Source organism: Pseudonaja textilis, chromosome Z, assembly GCF_049901715.1.
Source record: "Pseudonaja textilis isolate UNSWEBS1 chromosome Z, rPseTex1.2, whole genome shotgun sequence".
NCBI classification, from domain to species: domain Eukaryota; kingdom Metazoa; phylum Chordata; class Lepidosauria; order Squamata; family Elapidae; genus Pseudonaja; species Pseudonaja textilis.
The window spans coordinates 10,667,839-10,688,412 of NC_142008.1; the positions used below are offsets into that span (position 1 = coordinate 10,667,839).

Consider the following 20,574-nt stretch of genomic DNA (forward strand, 5'->3'; position numbering starts at 1 on the left):
CATTTCAGCCCAGTGCCAAAAAGGTTCGTCAACACTGCTCTAGGTCATCCTTCTGCAACTTGGGGCCTAGCTAAGCCCAGAGATAAGACAGTGAAATCCAATTGAATTGAATCCTTTATTTGCTTACACTTAGTAAACCAAATGTTGTCAACTAAAGTTATAACTATATAAACTACTAGATAGATCCTGAGAGATTCTATGTTGTGGTTCCCTTTCTCACCCTTCCAGCCCTGGACATCACACTTTTCATCCAGATTTCTTCTTGGGGAAGTTCTGAGTTGGCCAAATCCTCCCCTCTACTACTTCAAGTGAATATTCCATCACAGTGCCCTCTAAATGAATAACTGATCATTCTTATCTGATATGCTGCTTGGAAATTATAGGATTTACAAACCAGCATGCCTGGAGGGAGTAAGCAAGAAACTTGTCACAAAAATAATTAGTTATTGCAATTACCATTCCAAGAGATCCTTCCATGCAAGGCTTCTCAAATTCCATACAACATGGAGAATTCTAAAAATGGAAATTAATGTCCTTGAAGTTATCTAAGCAATTCAGGAGTATGAAAGTATTTTAAAAATAGGACAGATATTTCCTGTTTGAGAGAGACAGTTTGATACAGTGTTAAAGCATTAGGCTAGAAACTTGAAGACTGTAAGTTCTAGCTTTGCCTTGGACACAAATCCAACTGTGTGATCTTAGGCCAGCCATTTACTTTCACCTCTAGGAAGAAGGTAAGAACAAACCACATACAAAAATCTTCCCAAGAAAACTGCAGGTCCAGGTGGTCACCAGGAGTGGAAAACAAGCCAAAGGTTTACACACCAAAAACATCCTACTTAGAAAAGCTCTTCTATACATTTCCTGATTTGTGCCAATGTTTGCAAATCTGATATAAATCTCCCCCCTACTGATGTATTTCTCTTTCCTGGCAATGTCAAGTGGTTACCTTGGGCAATGATTATTAATGATGGGGAGGGGATTTTAAAGAAAGAGAATGTGATTTATATGTATATGGATCTGTTAGTCCCGAAATGATCATATCTGGAACTTCATCCACTCTTTGTCTATACCAGAATGTCTGTTTCATTGGCCAATACCTGCCCATATGTGTGGATCTGGAATTTTAGACCGAGGAGAGTCTAACCCATATTCTGTACAGTTGTACCAATACACACAATGCCAACTATTTGGTTGTGCCATTCAATATATGCTGTTCCTGCTTGCATCTTACACCCTGTGTTGGACTATCTCTGAAGCCTCTACAAAAATAACTTCTGCAATGGATACTACTTGCTTTAAAATTTGCAAAATGTTTTCTAATCTTTTAGCAATATTACAGATGATTCATCAAATTCACTTCCATCTTTATGACAGCATTACTGGATGAAAAGCTGTATTTGTTTTCTGTTCAAGAAAGACAATTAGACTTACAAGAACAAAATAGAAACTAATGGACAAAATGAACTTTTTGTGCTATAGCCAAGATTCTAAGGCAATGCCAGTGACCCTGTGACATGTGTGTTATAGGTGACACACCATGATGTTTTGGGTGACAGCATTCACCAACACCCACCAACCATTCTTGAAAATATCTCCCATTCTTGCATGATGTTTGGAACAGCAGAGGCAGCACTAGAGTTGGGTGTGCTCCTGTCAGCTTTCAAATCCTCCAAAAACTTATGTAAGGTTCCTTGTTTTACTCATATTTCATGTTTGTAATTATTTGATATTTCTTTATATAATACATGTAATATATAGTGCCACATAAGTTCAGAATGTATATTTTAAAAAAAATGAATATGTAAACAATTATTTCATCTTTGTTCAGCAGATGAGGGGTTGGAGTAATATGATGAGTCAAGTTGAATTGCTAACTAGGGCATACAAAACCTTTGCCAGACCAATTCTTAAATACAGCTTGTCTGCCTGGAACCTACACTGTACATCAGACATTAACATGATTGAGCAGGTTCAGAGGTATTTCTCAAGAAGAATACTCCATTCCTCTACTCACAATAGTATTCCCTATGCCTCCGGGATTGAAATTTTGGGCTTGGACAATCTGGAACTGCGCCGCCTGAGGTGCGATCTAAGCATAGTTCACAAAATTGTCTGCTATAACATCTTGCCTGTCAGTGACTTCTTCAGCTTCAATCACAATAATACATGGGCAAACAACCGATACAAACTCAAGGTAAACCGCTCCAAACTCAATTGCAGAAAATACAACTTCAGAAACAGAGTGGTCAACACCTGGAACACCCTACCCAACTCTGTTGTTACCGCCTCAAACCCTCACAGTTTCAACCTCAAACTGTCTACCGTGGACCTCACCCCATTCCCAAGAAGTTTTTAAAGAGGATGTGCATAAGTGCACCAGCCTGCTTACCATCCCTGTCTTACTGTCCTCATTTATCTGAATTTATTCATTTTGTTCTTGTTTATATTCATACCTATATTTGTTATCTTGTACATGTTTGACAAAAAAACAAATAAAAGAAATAAAGTAAGGCATTTTCTGAATTTTGACACACCAAAACGTTCACTGCTATTGTTCTAAGGCAGTATAACTCAGTGGTACAGCGCAGGATTTTGTAAACAACTTTCAGATGATTTTGATCTGCAAAATGCAACAATACAAATGTAGCACCTACAGTATCTACAACATGTTCAACTTTGGGCAAAGGTGCCCAACACAGAATGCTGCACAGCCTTATTAATTACTATATTATGACCCAGGAATGATACGATGACTCTGAATGTAAATAAGTTACCCCAGCGAGATCTGTGGAATGTCAACCTTAGGAGATACAAAACCAAGAATCACCTGAGGCTGGAGACATAGGCACCCCCGAGCAGTTGGAATAGTCTGATGATGATGACGACAAATGTATCTTTTATGTATACTGAGAGTATTACACCAAGACAAATTCCTTGTGTGCCCAATCACACTTGGCCAATAAAGAATTCTATTCTATTCTATTCTATTCTATTCTATTCTATTCTATTCTATTCTATTCCATTCCATTCCATTCTATGATGACAATGTGAGATCTCCCAGACCCTGCACCTAGTACGTAGAGAAGAGAGAAGAGCAGAGAGCGCTTCTGTGGGGCTCCTTGCCAACCAAAAAGGTAAACCTCTTGAATAGAACCATCTGGCAGCAGACTGTAACCCTGACTTACTGTCCCTCACTGGAATCAGCTGTGTTGATTGTTTTGTGACCCTTACTTATGGATTCTGCTTGTGAAATTCTAATCTTTGGACTGGCCAACAACGTTGACCAGTATCTTAGAATTCTGGACTGGATTTGAACTATTCTTCTGCATGCTCCTTTAAAGAATATTTATTGAGGAAAAATTCTTTGTGGGATTTTGCTTTGGCTTGCATTTCTTGTCTACCTTAAAGAAACTGCTAATTTTCATAGTAATTGTGTGAGTGTTTAATCGGAATAAGAAGCAGAACAATCTCTCCCTCATCTCCTACATCCTCCAAAAAGCTTTGTAAGGCTGGGGGCCTCCCTGATCATCATTAATTTAATGAATCTATGCTTTGGCCCAGTATATAGTATGGATATAAATTTGCCAAGGAATGTAGTGTTGAAATATTTTGGTAAAATGTACCTTAAATATTTGACTGACTTCCTTCTGTCTATTCTTTTACCTCATTTTTAAACTTCCAAAGTTGTCAGATGAAATGGATTTGTTTCAGACTGCAGGCAAATTGTATAGTCCAGTTGATTTACATATGAATGTGAAAATTATGTTAGTGTGGTAATGGCATGCATGTATACCTTATGATTTGTACGAGTTTACTATGAATAGTTTTTTCAATGGTTGGGGGAAGAAAAATTGCGTTGGTTGGATTAAATATGTCTTAGTTTGTTCTTTTTTAATCATCTACCATCTTTGTATTATTAATCACAGCCATTCTTATGTTTTCCTATGGCAAGTTATAATTATCAGATTGTAAGATACTATATTAATAGCTGTCATCTGGATAGAATCTGTTTGATTATTGTACATGCAAAATCCTATTGGCTGAAGTTTGAATGTGCAAGAAAAATATCCTTTTGTTTTCACAAATACAGAATACACTTGCATTTTTCCATATTTTCAAGTTAGCTTGGCTTTGCTTCATTATGGATCAGAAATTTATTTTTAAAAGTACCAAGAAATTTATTAAATAGTCATATATATAGTCATAAATATGACTATTCACATATGAATAGAAAGTAGATGCAATATCATATCTACTTTCTAGTGTTACTTCCTAGCAATTGTCCTGTTTCTTATTCATTCATAAAAAGAAAAGAATTAGCAATCTATGATTCACTTGGAAGGATCATCTAACATTTCAGAATTATTGAACCTAAACTAGTTTATACTCATAAAAATGCAAAGCATCTGCAGGCCCTAGTAATAAAGGTCAAGGAGTATAGTGAAAAATTGGGACTTAAATTAAATAGAAAGATGACCAAACTAATGACAATAGGTAGAACATTCAGTCTTAAAATTTACAATGAAGATGTTGAAATGGATGATAGTTTTGAGGTTGAATCATCAACAATAAAAGAAACAATCATGAAATACACTCCAGACAAACACTCAGTAGAGAAGACATGAATGCCATGGAAAAGATATTCAAGTGTTACAATGTCTCTAATCCTATATAGATCAGAATAGTGCAAACAATTATATTTCCTGTGACATTCTCTGGAAGTAAAAGTTGGTCTTTGAAGAGACTGGACCGCAAGACAGGATAATGGTTGAGTTCCAATAACATGTTTACAAATGAAAGAGATCAATTTATCATTTAATTAACTAACTGAAGTATGGATTAGATCTGGGCACAGCTTTGCAAAAGTTAGATCACCCCCAACAAATGAGCTGTGATAAAAAAAAAGCTGTAGATAAAACACTCACCCCGTTCCTAAGAGGTCTGTAAGGGGCGTGCATAAGTGCATCATCATCCCTGTCCTATTGTCCCCCTTTATTCGTACCTATTTCCTGTATTCTTACTCATGTTTATACTTATACATATTATCTTGTAAGTGATTGACAAATAAAATAAATAAATAAATAAACTAATTAATTTCCTATCCTAGCATACAGCAGCTTGTAATCCTTGACAGTATGATCAAGTCTCTCAAGTCAAGCTCACTCCAGATGATACCATGGACAATTCTTCTAACATTCCCTAGGAAGGCCAAATTTCCTTCAGCTTGATCTAAAATCCTGTTGTCTTCAGGGAGATGTATGTGTGATCTTCATGGCACAAATACAGGAATGCTTTGCTATAGCCTTCTTTCAGGAAGTTTTTAAATTTCCCAGTCTACTGCCCTAGGAATAAGCTGGTGATCTCATATCTGATTATTTATTAGGTCTGATCATGCTTAGATTTGGAGATCAACCCAGATGGGTTAAGTGCTGTCAATTAATTGGATTTTTAAGGAACATTTGTCATCCTCATTCTTTTCTCCATTATACTACAATCATGCTCTGAACTCACTTGTTGAAGTGGGCTCAATCAACTAAATAAATAAAAATCAACTAAATAACTAAAAATAAATAAACTTCCTTAACATTCAGATTTTGTTTTTGTTTCTGAAAGCCAATTTGAGATTAAAATAGCAGCTAGGAAAGTGACACAACAGCATTATAGCTGGTATCAGCATTAGGTTTCAATGGAAAGGTATGCAACCATCTTGAATCCTTCATAGCAACAAGTAATAACAATGTTAATTGCTGTTTGGTTTTCAATTATTTTTTGTATGATTACAGAATGTCATGTCACTATAGGTTTTTGGTTCAAGGAAAGAACAATTTACAAATTTTGTCCTTTTCAAAATAAGAATCCATTGTTAACAAGAGACTATTAATATCAATTTCATAGCCTATACATTGTAGATCTCCTGGGGTAAAATATTGTTTTGAGCAGGATTTCAATAGTGTTTGGCTGAGAAGTAACAAGACAATATAAGCCATATCCTCAAACATCTTTAGATGAAAGGCAACACATATCTATCAATTGCTTGCAATTTGGCTGGCTTTGCAACTTGCCTGTTTATAGTTTATGCTAATTTGGCATCCAAAAATATATTACCCACCTTATCCATCTGAGTAGGCCTTTCATATGAGACTCAATGCCATTTCATTTCATTTATTTGTCCCATTGCACCTGAAGAACCTTGTTACAAAAACCATATGGTAGACCACACTTATTTGAATGAAGAATAGCAACGGAGAAATTATCCTTGTGAGATTTCAACAGGAAATATCTTGTTTTACAGTTCAACATCTTTACTAGAATGTTGGACTATGTAGCAGCATCAGCAGAACTTTATACCAACAATAAATTAAAACTAGCCCCTTAGTTCCTAGTATAATTTCAGCCAAAGAATAATATCCACTATACTGCTAGCTCATAGAGTTAATCCCAAGAACATATTTTAAAGGAAACAAACTACACTTTGGGGGAGAAAGGAGATTGGCTGAATGTATTTTTAAAGCAAAATTCACATTTAGTACAGTGTTATTTCAGAAAAATGTAGTATAGGAGTTTGTGAATTCAACATTACTGAAGATTACAGATATATTTTATGATTTGACGTTTTAATATTTGTAAGACAGTAATCCCATCTGCATTTGTATTAGAGCAGCGATGGTTAACCTTTTCAGCATCGAGTGCCCAAAGCACACACACGCATCCTCAAAATGCAATGTGCGTGTATCCCTGTGCATGCATGCATGTCCCTGTACATGCATCCTGCCTCCCCTGAGCATGCATCCCCTGCACATATGCACAGCAGAGACCCAAAGACAGCTGGCCGGCAGGAGGCGCATGCACATGCATGGTGGAGCTGAGTGGGGTGACAGGTTCTGCGTCCACAGAGAGGGCTCTGTGTGCCATCTCTGGTACACAGGGGAGGGATTCTACCCAGGGGAGGCACCTATTCACTTAACATTCTAAGCAGTTCGGAGAACCGGTTGTTAGAAGAAATTACTGGCCTAATCCTGTAAGGAAGGCAGGAAGGAAGTAGACTCATAGACCCACCATGTGCCTTTGCTATGACATTTATTTTATTATGTCCTCATCTTTAATTGTTCTTTTTTTCTGCTAGCAAAATGAAATCCAACGTAAGACCTGATGAATCATGAAATTATTTTACTTAACCTCAGTAAGTGCCTATCTTTAAGTACCTATCTTGTTTGGTTCTGAGGACATTTCAAAGTGCCAAATGTGTACCCACCATGACCTTCTTTGTGTACAAGTTTCCACTATTTGACAAGAAGCAGTCAAAGAAATGAATTGAGGACCAGAAATATGTAGCATGTTACACAAGCAAACTGTATAGGGAAAGAGAGAATGGATGATGATGTTATGTGACCACATGCATAACCTGTCAGCATTCCAACAAACCTCCACTCCAATCAGTAACTCCAAGACAAACATATCTCAAATATTTATTAGAATAGCACCTGGCACATCTGTGGAATCCCGAATCTCAAAGGTTTTGGGCTTTCCACAATTTTCCAAACTACAATTCCATCCCCCCTTGGTCATCATCACATCACATGGTCCAATCATGATCCATGCAAAAGTAAGATCTTTATTTCATCCTGCGCCATAGTAAATGACCATGAACTAACAAAATTCTATTTTGTCTACTTAAAGCTACTTAATTGAAAGCACCCTCCTCTCAGGGGTGGAATTCTACCGATTCACACCTATTTGCTAGAACCGAGTGATAACATTCTAAGCAGTTCGGCGAACCAGTTGTTAGAAGAAATTACTGGCCTAATACTGTAAGGAAGGCAGGAAGGAAACATTCTGGTGTTGCTTACAGAAACTGCCTCTCCATTAACCCTTATTACATTCTTGGCAGGAATAGACTTCCTGTCTCTGGAACTTCTCTGGAGTTTTTTTCCCCTCCTTTGCCGGCACTTTGCTTGTGTGGAGTGACCATTCAAAGTTACAGTGGCACTGAAAAAAGTGACTTATGACCATTTTTCACACTTACAACTGTTGCAGCATCCCCACAGTCTTGAGAGGCCAGGCGAGGAGATGCGGCCTCAATGTGCGTGATGTTAAGTTGGCCACACCCAGCCAGTCACATGACCACCAAGCCACACCCACCAATTAAGCCACACCCACAGAACCAGTTAAAACATTTGAATCCCACCCGTTGGTATGCGTGCTATAGGTTTGCCATCATGGTATTAGAGTATTACGACAATAGATATGTTCTTTTCTAATACTGCATGTTAACAGCAATTCTAATCTTTTTCTTTCCAATCTTTTGAAATAACTAGCTGAATTGTATCCAAAGTTTGTGAGCGTGCTTTCTGAATATGAAGATTGAGAACAAAGGCTTACTTTATTTACAAAATGAACAGGTATACTTACTTGTCTCTGCTTTAATTTGTAATATTTTTTTTGCAATGTAGCCAATGATGGGCTAGGCTTATTATATGTACTATAGTTGGGTCCAAAAAGAATTTTTTTTAAAAGTAAATATCCAATTAAAAGTAATGTTCATTGCTAAAATAATGGCTGCTGCCACAGGGATCATAGAAATATAAAAATCATCTCCCTACGTGGGTTGAGAAAAATAAAATAAAATTGAGAAATAGAAGGAAAATTGGACAGTTAATTTGCACTACTATGTTTTGTAGCAGGTCTCACTTGTCTTCTGTGATGTTTCTTTTCTGTTTTTTCCTGATTTGCTAATTAGAAGGAGGCAGAGAGAATATATAGTACAATGCTGCATACTGACATTTACAAAACTAAATTTCATTTAATCCACCCTCTTTTCTTGCTTTTAAGAAAACAGAAAGCACTGCCTGCCCGCACATTTTCAAGTTTATTTTCACAATTATGAGAGTTAGAATTTTGCTTTTTACAAAATCTGAAAGCTTTTATTTCCAAGAAGTGTCAATGCTTAAAAAAATTTCTTTCTACACAATTCTCATTTCCCCATGAGATCACAGCAATGACTCAATTTAAGTGGGAGATTAATGGCCACCAATACGCTTGAAAATTTCTGAACTAAACTTGTTTGCTATAACAAAAAACAAAATGTGCTCTGAATTTATGTAATGGAATCAGAGGTGGTGTTCAGCAGGTTCTGACCAGTTCTGGAGAACCGGTAGTGGAAATTTTGAGTATTTTGGAATGCCACCTCTGATTGGCCCCGCCCCCATCTATTTTCTGTCTCCCAAGTCCTAGCTGATCAGCTGGGCCTTCTTTTGTTGCCCTGCACAGGAGAACGGAGCTGGAAAGCAGGTTAGTGGAGTGGGGAGGGAATGGAGATTTTGGAGTATCCTTCCCCTGCCATGCCCATCAAGCCACTCCCACCAAGCCACGCCCACAGAACTGGTAGTAAAAAAATTTGAATCCCACTTCTGAATGGAATGTAGGTGTCTGTTTCCATCCATTTGTATACATATTTTAGAATATCTTGGGTGGGCTTGATATTTTCACTACAGACTTCTTAAAATATATCTCAGGAAACCTTTTTTAATAAAATGAAATACAGGTAATGTTCAATTTACACCATTTGTTTAGTGACTGTTTGAAGTTGCAGCACTACTGAAAAAAGTGCCTTCTGATTGTTTTTCACACTTATGCAGCATCCCCATGGATTTGAGTTCAAAATGTGGATGCTTGGCAACTGGCATGTATTTGTGACTGTTAACATTGTCCTAGAATCATGTGATCACCATTTGTAACCTTCCCAACTGTCTTCCAAAAAGAAAGTCAATGCCATTAATGATCAAAAGATTCACTTAATTGTAGTGATTCACTTAACAACAGTGGCAAAAAAGTGTAATAAAATGGGGGTAAAATTCACTTAACAACTACCTCGCTTTATCAGTGGAAATGTTGGGCTGAATTGTGATGGTAAGTTGAGGAGTACCTGTATCAGCAATGCAGCTCTGGGCCCTTTTAAACAACATTTCTTCATTCTATTTAAGCAAATGTTGTTAGATAATACATTCAAACTTAACTCCTGCGAATGTCACACTCATGCAGTAATGGAAACGACACAGGAATTAATTTTATATCAATAAAATATGAATTCATAAAAAGGCATGTTTGTAAAAAAAATCAACACAAGTAAACAAATTATAAGAACAGAATCCTAGCTATCTCAATCATAATGAAAATAAATCCATATTGTACTTCATTCTGAAATGACCAATTTGCAATTATGACATACCATTTTCAAATTAATTCAAAGCCAGTATATAAAGTATATGAAGACAACTGACCTTTATGCATGCATTTATGTTCAGAAAGCAACTTTCTCATTGCTCCCTCTGGAGAAACAAAAATTGATTAGGTTTGTACACATTTTGAACATTATTTGACAGAAGTGTTCCTTAAAGCAACTGCTCCCTGGGTTAAAAAAAACCCTGCTTTAATGGATACCAGATTGGTTTTGTGTTTGTGTAAGCCCTTCTGTAGCATTTTCCTAACTCTTCACAGCCCTATTAAGAATGCTGTTCAAAAGGCAATTCATTACTAATCCCGTAACTGAATACCAAAGAAGGAAAGTAACAAAACTGTAATTATAATTTCCCACTCCACCCTGCTCCTAGAAATAGAAACTAATCATTGATTACAATATTGTAATTGAAATATTGCTCATGGTCAAACAATTCCATTATTCACTAGGCCTAGGCTTAATCTCCAAAGTACATTTCTTTATTGAAATGCAGTCAACAAAAAGAATTTTAAAAACCCTGCTACTTTTCAGAGGCAAATAATTGCTTTGGATTGCTCTAAGTAGTCTATTCCAGTGGGCACATAGCAATTGGAAGTCTACAATACAGGTAGTCCTCAATTTGTGACCATAATTGAGTCCAAAATTTATGTTGATTAACAAGACAATTGTTAAGTGAGTTTTCCCCCATTTTCTTAAGTGAATCTAGCTTTTTCATTGACTTTGCTTCTCAGAAATTCGCAAAAACTAATAGTATGGCTCCGGGACAATGCAACTATCATAAATATAAGTCAGATGCCAATTGTCTGAATTTTGATCATAGAGTTGCTGCAATCATCGGTGAAGTATGAAAAATGACCAGAAATCATTTTTTTTCAGTGCTGTTGTACCTTCAGTCACTAAACGAACTGTTGTAAGTTGAGGACTACTTGTAGTTACATTTTGGTGTCAGGAACAATTCTTAAAAATGATTAAAAACACCAAAGAGCTTTGGTTTATGTGAATTATACCTATTGATATTTACTGCATTAGAAATAAAACTAAGAAATTTTAAAATATTTATTTTACTTTGCTGATCCCCCCCCCCCCAAAAAAACCCAATCCCAGGAATTCCCAGATCATACACTGAGAACTGCTGATTTAAAAAAAATGGCGTCAGGATCAGATTATAATAATATAATTTAGACTAATAGAAATATGATATGGCACATACATTTTCTCTCTCATCCTAAAGAGGAATAATAAAACAAAACAGGTTATGGAAAATGCTGCAACAGTTATTTTAAATACTATAACTCATTCAGAAGGAAAAAACATATTGGTCGTTTATAAGCTTTCTGCTTTGCAGAAAATTAGCAATTTCCCTGTTCTCCAGAAAGAGAGAAAAGCAGTACTCAATTGATAATTTTTTTTCAGCCAATATTGCAGAATCCCCATTTAACAAGATCAAATTCTAGAGGCCTGGCAATTGGCATGTTTTAATGACAGTTGCTGGGCCCCAGGGTAATGTGATCCAATTTTTACCATCTTCTGACAAGCCACGTCAATGATGAAGCTAGATAATAGAATAGAATAGAATAGAATAGAATAGAATAGAATAGAATAGAATAGAATAGAATAGAATAGAATAGAAAAGAATAGAATGGAATGGAATGGAATGGAATGGAATGGAATGGAATAGAATGGAATGGAATGGAATGGAATTCTTTATTGGCCAAGTGTGATTGGACACACAAGGAATTTGACTTAGTGCAAATGATCTCAGTGTACATAAAAGAAAAGATACATTCATCAAGAGTAAAGAATCATCAGGTACAACACTTAATGATAGTCATAGGGTACAAATAAGCAATCAAATCATACTAGGAAACAGTCAACATAGATCGTAAGAATATAAGCAACAAAATTACAGCCATACAGTAGAAAGTGGGAGGGGGTGGGTTTAGATAGGGGATAGATTCAGCTTAACAGCCCTGTGTTACTAACAACTGTGGCAATAAAATGGGGGCAAAACTCACCTAACAACTGTCTCATTCTAGCAGCAGAAATTTGGGTATAAGTCCAGGATTACCTGTATTATAGTTGCAAATGATGAAAGAGATCCTACGGATGTGTATAACAGCACCATCTCGTGACCACTATACTATATTATAAATAGACTAAAAGAAATACCTGTATGTTGTCTTGAGATTTTTCTGTATATTCTCAACCTTCTGAAGCTTCATTCATCAATGGTGTTAACCTGAACTGATGTTTCAGTTGATGCTGGCATAACTTGGGAACATCAGAATATTGTTTATTGGATGATCATTAGCACATATGAACACTTCACATATTGCCAGGAACACCCTGTTTTCCCATGATCCTTTAGACAGAGTGAAGAATGAAGCCACATGCCTTGGATAAAGTTCTGTATAAATCTTCAGAAAAGATAAAATTTTAGTAGTTTTGCCCCATTTTATGACCTTTCTTGGCACAGTTGTTACGTGAATCACTGCAACTGATAAGTTAGTAATCTGGTTGTTAAGTGAATCTGGCTTCCCCATTGACTTTGCTTGTCAGAAGATCACAAAAGGTGATCGTGTGTCCTTGGGGCATAGCAACAGTCATAATATGAACCAGCTGCCAAGCATCTTACTGTTGATCACATGATCATTGGTGACACTGCAAAGGCCATAATTGTGAAAAATGGCCATAAGGATTACCTGTATTGGATCAGGCCAAAGGTGTTTTGTTCCCATGTTGGCCAATTATTGGATATATCAGCGGAAACCCACAACCAGTGCTTGTTTTCAAAGCTAGATAGAGCTAAATGTAACATTTCCTGAGTAAAATAAAACACCATCCCTTCCTTCTGCTACTTTACATGAATGTCAGGAAATCTGCCAAATTGACCAGAAGGAATCATAATCTAATACGACTTCAGCAACAGTGGTCAATGTCTGGAATACTCTACCTGACTCTGTGGTTTCTTCCCAAACCCCCAAAACTTTAACCTTAGACTGTCTACTATTGACCTCACCCCTTTCCTAAGAGGTCTGTAGGGGGCGTGCATAAGCGCACCAATGTGCCTACTGTCCCTGTCCTATTGTTTCTTTTATTTTTCTTATATGCATCCATGTATTCATAACTATGTTTTTACTTATGCCTATTATCTTGTAAGCAATTGACAAACCAAATTAAAAAAATATCTTATCTTCTTCTTGCATGTAGCTGTCTTGGTGTTTGTGCTAATTTAATCTATTGCTATAACTCTAATTTGTCCTGTTTTTGCTGTAAACACTCAGTACTAATCCTCATTTTTTAAATTTGGATTCTACCTGAAAACTGAAATTGGAAGCAATCCTAAAGAAGTAGCTTCAGCAAAAGAACAAATCCTGTTCTTTTAAAAAGAGGGATGGATTCTTTTGCTAGTTGTTGATGACATGGCCCTAACCATGCCTACTGGATATTTCTGAAATGCATTGTAGTTTGCTTGTAATTTCATTTTCTAACCGGGGTCAACCTAGCTAAGATTATTTCTTCCTCTACTAAGATCTCTTTGATCCTCTTCTTGAAAGTAGAATTGGTATTACTGAAAGGAACATTTTTCCAAGTAATGTAATATTTATATCTTTCAGAGGCAGTCATAAAAGCAGGTCAATTAATTCTAGTATATAGAAACTTTGCTCCACTGTCAAACATCCAGACTCCCAAATGTTCTTTTTTGTTTTATTGTCAGCCTATCAAGTAACAGCTTCATGAGATAAACAAAACTGTGAATTGCACAACTTCTTTGTGTCTCTTCCCGGATATTCTGCAGCATATATTCCTATGGTGATCCAGCAGAGCTTTCATAACAAAAACTGGAGATGTGTCAGGCTTGGCTCATTTCACGCATTACATTTCTGAACACAAAAGTGAACATCTGATTTCAAAATATAACTCCATCATTAATGAACAGTGCCTCAAAATATACATATGGTAGCATCTGCCTGCATCATGTTTTGAGGCTCTATTTTTTTCCAGTAAAATATTTGCAGGCATACTGAAGAAATGGGCAGCCAGTTAGATCTATTCTATTGGTTAAGCTAGAAACTGAGAGATTATAAATTCTCATCCTACCTTGGAGAGAAAGGCAGCTGGATGACCTTGGACCATTCCCTGTCTCTCAACCCTACAAAACAAGTATGAACAAACCACTTCTGAAAAACCTTGAAAACTGCAGACATTTATGTAGATGTCAATATTGAACCAAGGCTCTACCCTATCATCTATCTATCTATCTATCTATCTATCTATCTATCTATCTATCCATCCATCCATCCATCTATCATCCTACTTGCCTTCGTGACAAAAATGCATTAGAGATGCCACTCATAAGCAATATTTTGCATATTTATTATTTAGTCATTCATACTTGGGTACATAGTGCAACAATTCAAGAGAGTGGCACTTATCTTTTCAAGTAAAACTTGGGCCATAGACTCCTGGATAAGCATTTCTTGTTCTATTGCTGCCTTCAGAAATCCAGAGACACTGTTTATCTTCATCTTCCTTCAGAGGATATGGTAATTAAAAAAATACATGAATGTGCTGAGATGGATAGCCTAAACAAATTGTTAAAAAATAAACAAGATAGTGACTATTATGAAATATGGAACATTATATCTATATCTATATCTATATCTATCTATCTATCTATCTATCTATCTATCTATCTATCTATCTATCTATCTATCTATCTATCTATCTATATCTATATCTGTTTTAAATGTATGTCAAATAAATGTTTTTTTCTAGAATAAAAAAAATGGAGTGGCTTTTTTCCCCCTCAACACTCTGTCTCTCCAGCTCTTTTTCTTGGAGGATTGACTGACTTTTCCCACCCCACAATGGAATGGATAAAGTTGATCATTTTTACTATTGAGTCTTTTGGGGGTTCTATTTAACAGTTTGGGGGTTTCTGACTGGGTCAAATGGCCTCTTTTTGCTGTTCCCAGAGCATCCAACCCCTGACCTAGTTACAAATCCCGTGGGATCACTGAAAGACACTGGCACTGCATCTATTTCAGTCAGGCATTCTAAAGTGTATAATTTGCTTTGTTCTTTTTCTCGTTTTGATTGTAAAGTTGTTTTACAGGGGGTGCCTCTAGCTTTTTATGCTTTCAGTATATTGCCTTGGTTCTGTTGCATGAAGGGCAACCAAAATATGCTTTTAATAAATAATACAGTAAAAATAGACCTGTAAAATACAGTTGTGATGGGTTATTTTTAAAGAAGAAAAGTGGCCTGCATTTTAACCTTGGAACAAGGCCCAGAATGTCTTCTGTTGGCTCTCAGCCCAGAAATATTCAAATTCAGGAATCAAATCCTGTCCTATTAGATGGGTACAGTTCATTTGGCAACATCCCCAAACCACTCACCTCAAAATACTTTCAGGGGACTATTCAAGTAGTAATTGAAATGTCTCCCTTTCTTCCTAGTAATAAATGAGCAAGAAATGCAGTTGTAGGGATTTTTCAATTCATGAATAGGTGTCCTAGCCTATTCTATTGGACAGAAAAGCAACTCTACAAAATGAATATATAAATAAATAGGTGTATTTAACCAATTCATTTCAATGGGATGATTCCACATTCAACACTTCAATGAAAATATTTTGGCTATATTACATAAATGTTTACCAATAACACAACCATTATATTTTTATTGATTGCATTGAAGTCTTTAACCTGGAAATTTAACCTGGAAACAAGCAGAAACTTTCTGACAGTGAGAACAATCAACCAATGGAACAGCTTGTCCTCGGAAGTTGTGAGAGCGCCATCAGTTGAGACTTGCAAGAAGAGATTGGACTGCCATTTGTCAGAAATAGTGTAGGGTCTCCCACTTGGGTGGGGGGTTGGACTAGATGACCTACAAGGTCCCTTCCAACTCTGATTATCTGTATCAGATATCCAGTTCTTTCCTTTAAAAGAACCTACTCCATTTTGTTAATGTGTACTTTTAAGTTCCCATTATTATATTTACCAAAATGGCTGGAAATTATGGGGACTGTAGTACCATATAGCTCATCCTATGAAGGTATCAGATTAGGAAAAGCTATATTACACAGATTCAAATTACAGTGTCAGATTTTCTTTCCTCACAGGAACATCTGAGAGGAGGTAAATATCTTCAAGATGGCAGATGTGGTATCACAATTCAAGCCTCATAATCATTTGTTTAGTGATTGTTCAAAGTTAAAATGAAAGTGAAAAGGGACATACATTGATTAATTTAAGAACTGTAGTGAAATGACAACCAACTTGCTAAGCAATGGAAATTTTGGTTGCAATTGTGATTCTAAGTTGAGACTACCTGTATTGCTAGTGTTCTATATTAAACACTGAATAATAGATGCATGTTGGGTTACATACAGCTGCTTGATTGGTAATTAAATGTTATGGGAAATAACAGCTTCTGTTTCATTTCAGTTTAATTTATGAAGACTGGAATCGGCCGGTGTGTTTTAAATACTCACAGTTATATATGAAATACAGAAGCCAAAATAAAAAATTACTTTCTTTAAAAAGATTGAAGGCTCACAAGATCACCAAATTTCATGGAAGCTTTAGATTTAGTGAACTTTGTGAGCTTGCAAGTTTTGAGAACTTGCAAGATGTTCTTGCTATTTTTTTATTTCAAAAAATGTTTACATTCCTTTCTGGTTTAATTTTGGAGGCCGGAAAATGTCAGAAAATGTCAAATCTAGTCTGCAAAAGCTTTTGGTCATGATGGCATAGTTTATGTAAAGAGAAAGGCTGGGAATAGTTGCAGAGTTCTCTATCTTAAATACCTCCCTTGAAAAGTTAACTTGGCACAAAATATCATTCTATGTGTTATCTTCTAAAAGTGATTTTATGGTTTTGGAATTATGTTTTTTACTGTGATATGGCAACTGAACAATTCATTGGATTGACTTTGTAAGACATTATAAGAATTTCAGTTAAAGAGCAGCTAATGGGAAACCTGGATAAATCAAAGTCAAAGCTATGTAGTTTATTTATATAATATACAGCTTTTGAAACATATCCGACTTTCTGATATATTTAAAAAAGGAAGACTTGGTCGAAATTGTATACTACATCAGGTTCACAGATTGTTCTAGCAGTCTTAACACCTTCTCTAAATAAATAGGGCCAAAGGGCATTACAAGTATGAATATGCTCATTTTATTTTTGAAGAAACTGGGGAAATGCTCTTCATTAGCAGAAAGTCACAATACAAATTGCTACATTACCCCTATACAATTTTATCAAGCTAAACTACCTTCTGCAAAATAATTTTTAGAGGAATGGGCTTGGGAATTCAATAAGAATCAAGATTTGTGACATCTTTTAAACTAATGTTCTTTGCAAAAACTTCATATTGCAATGAAAATGGTCATATTCTTTCTAAAAGCATATTTTAAGGCCATTCTTTCTGATCATTTTCTTACTGTTTTCACATATTTTATTAACTATAGTAACGAAGTTATCATTTTGTGAGGTTGACTCTTTTTAAAAAAAAAAAAGTCTACATATGTAGCATTCAGACTAGCCTTTCTAACTTGGTGTTTTCCGGATGTGATACAATTCCTAGAATTCTAAGTCAGCAAAAGTTGGGAAATTCTACAAGCTGCAATCAAGAGAAATCTAGTGGATCAAGGATGGGCTTGGAATTTGTTAAGATATTTAAATTTAATAGTGGGACCAGTGAGGTTCAGTGGTGGGATTCAAATTTTTTTACTACTGGTTCTATGGGCATGGTGTGGCATGATCGGTGTGGCTTGATGGGCGTGGCAAGGGAAGGATACTGCAAAATTCCCATTCCCTCCCTACTCCTGGGGAAAGGTTACTGCAAAATCCCATTCCTTCTGCACCCCACTAACCTGCTTTCCAGCTCTATTCTCCTGTGCTGAGCAACCAAAGAAGACCCAGCCGATCAGCTGGGACTCAGGAGGCAGAGAATAAACGGGGGAGGGGCCAGTCAAAGGTAGTATTTATTGGTTCTCTGAACTATTCAAAATTTCCACTACTGGTTCTCTAGAACTGGTCAGAACCTGCTGAATACCACCTCTGATGGGGTTGTACAGTGAGCCAGAACACACAGTTATAATTGATTGGTTGAAGAGTGCTGGCAATCTGGGTTGTGATTGGTTGCTGTGGGTATCGAGAGGGAGTTTCCCTTTCTCCCTGCCTTTTTCTTCCATGTGTCCTATGTGCTCTGTGATTTACCTCATGATGCTCCTGTTTGCCTGACTATCTTGTTTGATGCATATATAGATGTAAAATACATTTATATAAAATTACAAGTTCTTGTCAGCAACTCTGGCTTCATTTGGACACCTGCTGTGCAATTCCCTGACAGAATTCTAGATATAATACCCACCTATGGAAAGGCACTTTAAGTCAGCAAAACTGTCTGTTAGAACAGAGGGACAATGACACTGTTTACATTTATTGCTGACTGGAAACACCTTACAGATTTTTATATAAAACAGAAAAAATAACATATGATTTCAATTAGTATAGATTATAAAAATAAGAAAGTTAAGCTGTAACCACAGAGTAAGAGGTAAATTTATAATTGTAATTATCACTGCTGTAAACAAGATGTGTATATACATCTTTGTATAGTTTTCTTTCTTTTCAATTTTTCTTTTACTTCCCCTTCCTTGCACTTTTTGTTTTATCTTTGCTTTCTTTCTTTTCTTACTTTATATTACTCTTTACCTTCTTTTTAAAAATATTGAATATAAATGATACATTAAAAAAAGAACAGCTGTTTGGAACATAGAATGAGAGAGTTGATTAGAGATGCAGTATATTTCTGAGGAATGAGTATATAGAGTTTGGTATCTCACATCAACTGTGCTTCTGATAACACTGCATTTACATGCTTTCTTACTAAAACTTGATCTGGCTCAGCCTAGTCATGACATCACAGGAATTGTCAAATGTCCATATTTAAAAACTCACAATGTTTCTTTTCATTTATTTATTTTTATATGGGAATCCACAATGTGATTCATAACTTATGCGAAATTATATATAGATTATAAATATTAGTAATGCCAAAACAAGTATGTGGAACAATTACTGCTCTATGAGTAATACACAGCACAAGTCTGATTTATATAAACTGAGAAGCCTGGGAGGAAAAAAATTCTTTTCTAAATTTTGCTTTTAGCCTTTAGTAGACTCATAGACCAACCATGTGCCTTTGCTATGACATTTATTTTATTATGTCCTCATCTTTAATTGTTCTTTTTTTCTGCTAGCAAAATGAAATCCAACATAAGACCTGATGAATCATGAAATTATTTTACTTAACCTCAGTAAGTGCCTATCTTTAAGTACCTATCTTGTTTGGTTCTGAGGACATTTCAAAGTGCCAAATGTGTACCTTCTTTGTGTACAAGTTTCCACTATTTGACAAGAAGCAGTCAAAGAAATGAATTGAGGACCAGAAATATGTAGCATGTTACACAAGCAAACTGTATAGGGAAAGAGAGAATGGATGATGATGTTATGTGACCACATGCATAACCTGTCAGCATTCCAACAAACCTCCACTCCAATCAGTAACTCCAAGACAAACATATCTCAAAAGTACCTTTATTAGAATAGCACCTGGCACATCTGTGGAATCCTGAATCTCAAAGGTTTTGGGCTTTCCACAATTTTCCAAACTACAATTCCATCCCCCCTTGGTCATCATCACATCACATGGTCCAATCATGATCCATGCAAAAGTAAGATCCTTATTTCATCCTGCGCCATAGTAAATGACCATGAACTAACAAAATTCTATTTTGTCTACTTAAAGCTACTTAATTGAAAGCACCCTCCTCTCAGGGGTGGAATTCTACCGGTTCACACCTATTTGCTAGAACTGAGTGATAACATTCTAAGCAGTTTGGCGAACCAGTTGTTAGAAGAAATTACTGGCCTAATCCTGTAAGGAAGGCAGGAAGGAAACATTCTAGTGTTGCTTACAGAAACTGCCTCTCCGTTAATCCTTATTACATTCTTGGCAGGACTAAACTTCCTGTCTCAGAAATGTCTCTGGAGTTTTTTTTCCTCTTTTGCTGGTATTTTGCTTGTGTGGAGTGACCATTCAAAGTTACAGTGGCACTGAAAAAAGTGACATGACCATTTTTCACACTTACAACTGTTGCAGCATCCCCACAGTCATGAGGGGTCAGGCGAGGAGATGAGATGTGAGTGATGTTCAGTTGGCCACATCCAGCCAGTCACATGACCACCAAGCCCTGCCCACCAACTAAGCCACACCCACAGAACCATTGTTAAAAAATTTGAATCCCACCCCTG

At 36.2% G+C, this 20,574-nt stretch overlaps 1 long non-coding RNA gene across 1 annotated transcript in view; it reads right to left on the minus strand.

Annotated features, from left to right (window-relative positions):
* Window positions 1-19,833: 19,833 nt before the first annotated feature.
* The window catches only part of LOC148123904 (uncharacterized), a 41,075-nt gene continuing 40,334 nt past the window's right edge, over window positions 19,834-20,574 (minus strand). Inside the window, exon 5 of the long non-coding RNA XR_015740027.1 lies at window positions 19,834-20,013. This is a non-coding gene — a long non-coding RNA (uncharacterized LOC148123904). The remainder of the gene's footprint in view (window positions 20,014-20,574) is intronic.